The following is a 7,094-nucleotide window of genomic DNA, read 5'->3' as shown; positions in this document are numbered from 1 at the left end:
TTCTTGCTCTATCAGAAAAGGAGTTTTCTCTATGCTCACAATGAGCATTTTGTAATCAGGTGAGCTGAAAAGTAGTAGTGAGATCTTAGAAAGCCATTCAAAAAAGTAAGAGCAAGGTTAAAGTTTCAACGACGCTTTGAAGCCATATATTTGATCAAGTTGTTATCTTCAATATAACAAAAGTTATTCATTATTGCAAAAGTTTAACCAAGGTTAAAGTTTTCAACAGAATGACAGACAGACAGGCAAAAAACAATATACCCCTGATCATTCGATCCGGGGCCGGGCATAATAATCCACTGTTAAATTTAAATGAGTTCCAAACCCACAAAGTACGAGATATAATCTTTACCTAGCTTAATGTTGCAGTGTATTTCCTAAGGTTCACCTCCTGACTGGCTGTGTGTGATGTATCTTGACGTTCTGATGAGCAAAACTCTTGACTGGCTGTAGGGGATGTATCTTGATGTGCTGATGGCCAAACATCTTGACTAGCTGGGGGTGATGTATCTTGACCTACCGATGAGCACACCTCTTGACCAGCTGTGGGCGATGTATCTTGACCTGTTGATGAGCACACCTATTTACTGGCTGTGGGTGATGTATCTTGACCTACATCCTGATTTGAAGGGATAAAATCATTAACAAAAAATAATAAAATGCCAGAGTTTCGGTCAATGATGTGCAGACTAATGAATTATAAAATCAAAAACACAGAAAAGGTGAAAATAGACACATACACAAACATTATGTGTATAGGTAAAGCCAAACTTGTTAATATGTTTGTACACACATTTTTAATTGAAATTAAAGTAAAATGCATAGTTGAAAAACGTGTTACTTTGCAGTAAATGTTATGGATTTTAAATTTATTTTAGTCAGTTTGTAATACTGAACATATTTAAAAGGCAAGTAACAACAATATTAATGTATCAACAAAAGTTTATGTTTTCATACCTTTAAGAACCCCTCCTTCAGTGCAAACTCTACATCATTTAAGAAGGTCTCCAAGTTCTTTGGTTGTTTCTGTAAAGCCACTGAAATGAAATATTTTTTATATTTGATTATATGACTTTTTGTGTTATTAATAGGCATGATTTGTGTATATGAACTACATCACTAGTGTATCTTTTATCCCTATTGCTAATGTGTCTTTAATAACAATCTAGAAACTGTCATGTCCATAACTTGTGTGACTATAATGTCCGAAAGTTGTGTGACTTAACTGTTCATAACCTAAGTGACTGCCAAGTCCATAAATTGTGAGACTTTAATGTCAATAATCTAAGTAACTGTCATGTCCATAACTTGTGTGACTGTCATATCTGTAAGTTGTGCGACTTAATTGTCCATAACATAAGTGACTGTCATGTCCATAAATTGCGTAACTTTAATATTAATAATTTAATTAACTGGAATGTCCATAACTTGTGTGACTGTCATGTCCGTAAGTTGTATGACTTATTTGTCCATAACATAAGTGACTGTCATGTCCATAAATTGCGTGACTTTTACTTTATTAAACTATGAAACTGTCATGTCCATAACTTGTGTGACTGTCATGTCCATAACTTGCGTGACTAATTTGTCCATAACATAAGTGACTGTCTTGTCCATAAATTGCGTGACTTTAATTTTATTAAACTATGAAACTGTCATGTCCATAACTTGTGTGACTGTCATGTCCATAAGTTGTGTGACTTATTTGTCCATAACATAAGTGACTGTAATGTCCATAAATTGCGTGACTTTAATTTTATTAAACTATGAAACTGTCATGTCCATTACTTGTGTGACTGTCATGTCCATAAGTTGTGTGACTCATTTGTCCATAACATAAGTGACTGTCATGTCCATAAATTGCGTGACTTTAATTTTATTAAACTATAAAACTGTCATGTCCATAACGTGTGTGACTTTAACGTGTGTGACTTTAACGTCCATAACATAAGTGACTGTCATGTCCATAAATTGTGTGACTTTAATTTTAATAACCTAAGTAACTGACATGTCCCTAACGTGTGTGACTGTAATGTCCGTAAATTGATCGACTTAATTGTCCATAACCTAAGTGGCTGTCATGTCCATAAATTGTGTGACTTTAACTTTATTAAACTATGTAACTGGCATGTCCATAATGTGTGTGTTTTTAACGTACATCACCTAAGTGACTGTCATGTCCACAAATTGTGTGACTTTAATGTTAATAATCTAAGTAACTGTAATGACCATAAGTTGTGTCACTGTAATGTCCGTAAGTTGTGCGACTTAATTGTCCATAACCTAAGTGACTGTCATGTCCATAAATTGTGTGACTTTAATGTTAATAATCTAAGTAACTGTAATGACCGTAAGTTGTGTGACTTAATTGTCCATAACCTAAGGGACTGTCATGTCCATAAATTGTGTGACTTTAATATTAATAAACTTAGTAACTGACATGTCCCTTACTTGTGTGACTGTAATGTCCGCAAGTTGTGTGACTTAATTGTCCATAACCTAAGTGGCTGTCATGTCCATAAATTGTGTGACTTTAATGTTAATAATCTAAGTAACTGTAATGACCGTAAGTTGTGTCACTGTAATGTCCGTAAGTTGTGTGACTTAATTGTCCATAACCTAAGGGACTGTCATGTCCATAAATTGTCTGACTTTAATATTAATAAACTTAGTAACTGACATTCCCCTAACTTGTGTGACTGTAATGTCTGTAAGTTGTGTGACTTAATTGTCCATTACCTAAGTGGCTGTCATGTCCATAAATTGTGGGACTTTAATTTTATAAAACTATGTAACTGGCATGTCCATAATTCGCGTGACTTTAACATACATAACCTAAGTGACTGACATGTCTATAAATTGTGTGACTTTAATTTTAATAATCTAAGTAACTGTAATTACCGTAAGTTGTGTCACTGTAATGTCCGTAAGTTGTGTGACTTAATTGTCCATACCTAAGGGACTGTCATGTCCATAAATTGTGTGACTTTAATGTTAATAATCTAAGTAACTGTAATGACCGTAAGTTGTGTCACTGTAATGTCCGTAAGTTGTGTGACTTAATTGTCCATAACCTAAGGGACTGTCATGTCCACAAATTGTTTGACTTAAGTGTTAATAATTTAAGTAACTGTAATGACCGTAAGTTGTGTCACTGTAATGTCCGTAAGTTGTGTGACTTAATTGTCCATAACCTAAGTGACTGTCATGTCCATAAATTGTGAGACTTTAATTTGATTAAACTAAGTAACTGTTGTGTCTATAACTTGTGTGACTTTAATGTTCATAACCTAAGTGACTGTCATGTCCATAAATTTTGTGATTTTAATGTTAATAATCAAAGTAACTGTAATGTTGGTAAGTTGTGTGACGGTCATGTATATAAATTGTGTGACTTTAATTTTATTAAACTGTCATGTCCATAACGTGTGTGACTTTAATGTCCATAACATAAGTGACTATTATGTCCATTAATTGTGTGACTTTAATTTTATTAAACTAGGTAACTGTCATGTCAATAACGCAGGTGTGTGACTTTAACCTCCATTACCTAAGTGACTGTCATGTCCATAAATTGTGTGACTTTAATTTTAATAATCTAAGTAACTGTCATGTCCATAACGTGTGTGACTGTACTGATCATCAACTGAGTTATTGTTGAAATCAAGTATAAGTGTAAAATAAGATCAGACGCCATTTTATATTTTGGAAACTTAACACGGACAATCTTTGAATAATGAATAATGCTGAACGCAATTAGGTGCACTCCAGACCCGGGGGTTAACTTCCCATATACGGTATATAGGGGTGTGCCGATTTTTTTGGGTGTGTTTTTCGACTTAAATTATAGATATAGGTATGGTTTTGAGCATGTATAGTATATATATATATATATATATATATAAAGTATAGACATGCGTATTGAAATCAGAAATTTGCTTTTATATAAATGCATATAGATTTGAAAGTATCAGTATCAAAATGGGAATGATCAATGTCATTCTTGTACATAAATGGGTATCAATCAGTAGCGAGAAAGATGCAGAAACTTTTTTTATCTGTTGCTTGATCGAACAAAATGATACTGTGACGTCATATATTAACATACGTCATAATTAAGTGACCAAATCGTTACATAATCTAACAGTGCCGGGAAAAGTGCAGTCACTGCAAATGATTTATGAAAATTGTGTCGGAATTTGACGACTGTCAAAATAACCGACTTTATGCTACATGTGTACACGGAATTATACTCTGCCATGGTGACATCATGGATAATAATATATTTTTTGTAGAAAATGTGTGGAATCATGAAATCGTTATCACAGCAAATTAAGAAAACATTTAATTTCCGGTCATACTTAAGAACGCTCTTTATAATATATCAAAACAACATATATATTTGCATAATTCAATAAGTATACTGTATTGATATGATAGAGATTAAAATTCTAGTATGAAATGTGACCACTTTTTCAAATTCTAGTACTGAAATGGGTCCAGTTTATCAAAATTCTGGTATTGAAATGGGTCCACTTTCTCAACAGGGTCGTATACAAATGGGTCTGCTTTTTCAAAAATATTGTATCAAAATGGGTCTACTTTATCAGAGTTGGGTCACATTTCGGAAGTCTCAGCGGGACACTCCTGCCCTTAAATTTGGGAAGATACCCCCCCCCCCCCTCCCCCCCCCCCCCGGGAATCCAGATAACTGCAGAAGGTTGGTGGCTCTACCCAAACGCACAAAACAAACAAACCAAATACATAACGAATAAACAATCCCACAATAAAAGTATTTCAGGGCGTTTTTGAAGAGAATGTAAAACTACCCATACCACTGGAATTTAAACAAGAGCACCGCATAACGGGTGCCAACGCTCGGCTGCGGGTGCAGTTTTGCATAAAAGATTGTCAGAATTGCTTTTTAGAGGTCACAGTGACCTTGACCTCTGACCAAGTGACCCTAAAATGGGTGTTGCGTGTGAAACTCCTCAAGCTGCAAAGTGCTTCCACCTACAACTTTGAAACTTCATATGTAGTTCTACATATGAAGTTTCAAAGTTGTAGGTGGAAGCACTTTGACTTTAGAGACAAATGTCAAGGTTTTAGCACGACGCGGACGGCAGACGGCGGACGAAGAGCTGGTTATGACAATACGAGTATGAGTATTTCTCCAAAAACAGCCGAGCTAAAAATCAGCTCAATATCAGTAGTTTGAAAGACCAGCATTGAATATTCCAATAAAAGTTAAACATTTTATAAACACAATAACTATAATATTTTCTCTTCTAGTATTTTCATTGGCCGACCATCAAGGCTGTAAAATTGGCTGAAAAAAGCCCTGCATTTACCTCAGAATTAATTACAAACAAAATGTACATGCAAGTACCTCGTGTGTTTGTGTTGAATGTAAAATTTATATTTACGTGTATATTTATTTAAGTAAAAACTTTCAACTGCAAATTATATAGCACCAATGCACCAGGTACTCACATAAAAACAAAATGAACACTGTCATAGAAAACTAAACAGTTCTGTTCCTCTTGTTTTATAAACTCATAATTTTTTAATAGTTCATCTGGTGACAAACTTTACCCAGATTTAATCTGAACCTAGATATCATTACATGGCCCTAATTACATTTCAAGGGACTGGGGCCGGGGCCCTCATGTAGGGGGAATTTAACATTGTTTTGAAGAAAAAGGGGAATTTTTTTTTAGCTTTATGTTCAATTAATGTTGTTCAAATAATAGACATCCAACTTCAAATTTTTAGCAAACTTTATAATCGCCAATGCATCTTAAAAGAAAATGAAAAAATCCTTTATGTTTCACTGAAAACAGCTGTGTAATGATCAACGTTTTTGCTTGAGCAATACACATTTATTTGCTCGTAAGATGTAAAACTTAAACATGTAGTCAGCCAACACATGGTTTCCCTGGAAAAGCCGCATTTTAAGACACACTGATAATGGTTACAATTGACAGGTAGCTAGTTTCTTCGTCACCTGGTTACTTCGGCATCTTAATTAAATGCCACCTTGACACTCGGGTTTGACCAGTTCGGCATTTACAGTTTGTCTTATCTAATTAAAATCTCATTATGATGACTGCCGCTCCACAACACCGCTTTACTTTTTTTCCATATAAAAAATTTTGCTGCAGCAAAGTTGTTTACAAACAAAATGGCGGCGTCTTTTCACGTTGCTAACGACGAGCAGGTGCGCGTGATAAAACAGCGAAATTATTAACAACTATTGAAAGCAATGTGCGTTTACTCTTTTAAAATTAGTTGTGCTTATGGCATTTTGGATGTAAAAACAATTGGACAAAATTTAAATATTGCATTTCCCGATAACTGTGTGGCCAATTTAACAGATTTCAAAATGACCTTATTTATTCCTCTTTTCATGGCTTAAACTGGGTGCCATAAGTTATTCACAAACAGAAAAAACATCTAAATAGATTATAGTAATAGAAAAAAAAAATACAAAACTTACCTCACATATGGTTCTATAAAATATAAATCCGCTATCCATTATGATAAACAACGTTTGACAGTCCCACTGCACATGTCCAACAAGCGGGTGCACGCGCATGCGTCGATTAGAAAGCCTGGTGTTCATTGGCTCGTTTTTTTTATAAACAGGCTTCTGATTGCCTCAAATATAGACGCTCAAACTTTCACAGACACTTGCAAAAATAAAAGTTACGGTCTCGTCCATCGCATAGACAGTTTTACATGGACATCCTTTGGACACACTTTGGACAAAAACGTTGTGCGACTTCTCCAGATAGGTTTAAAGTTGCACAAGACACATTTTGACGAACTTTGGGCAAATGTATTGTGCGACTAGTCGCACAATGAAATTAAGACACACAATGTATATATGGGCATAAAAAAAGTTGCACAATGTATCATTTGTGAGAACGGACGGACAGCCGGACGGACGGACGGACAACGCCAAAACAATATCCCTCCGCCTCTGGCGGGGGATAAAAAGTCAAGTTTTCAATAGTTTGTGTTGTGAATTCAGTTGAACACTTAAGAAGCATAATGGTCCTCTTTGTTACCACTGGTTCTGCTATGCAATT

The 7,094-nt window shown here is 35.0% G+C and overlaps 1 long non-coding RNA gene across 1 annotated transcript; it reads right to left on the bottom strand.

Moving 5' to 3' along the window:
* Positions 1-361: 361 nt before the first annotated feature.
* LOC127868653 (uncharacterized) lies at positions 362-6,878 on the bottom strand. The gene is made up of 3 exons (XR_008044216.1): positions 6,500-6,878; positions 958-1,037; positions 362-619 (listed from the first exon to the last, which is right to left on the bottom strand). It is a non-coding gene; the product is annotated as an uncharacterized LOC127868653 (long non-coding RNA).
* Positions 6,879-7,094: the final 216 nt, after the last annotated feature.

Source organism: Dreissena polymorpha, chromosome 1, assembly GCF_020536995.1.
Source record: "Dreissena polymorpha isolate Duluth1 chromosome 1, UMN_Dpol_1.0, whole genome shotgun sequence".
In the NCBI taxonomy this organism is placed as follows: Eukaryota; Metazoa; Mollusca; class Bivalvia; order Myida; family Dreissenidae; genus Dreissena; species Dreissena polymorpha.
Note: the sequence above shows the minus strand (reverse complement) of the source record. Positions and strands in the feature narration are given on the sequence as shown.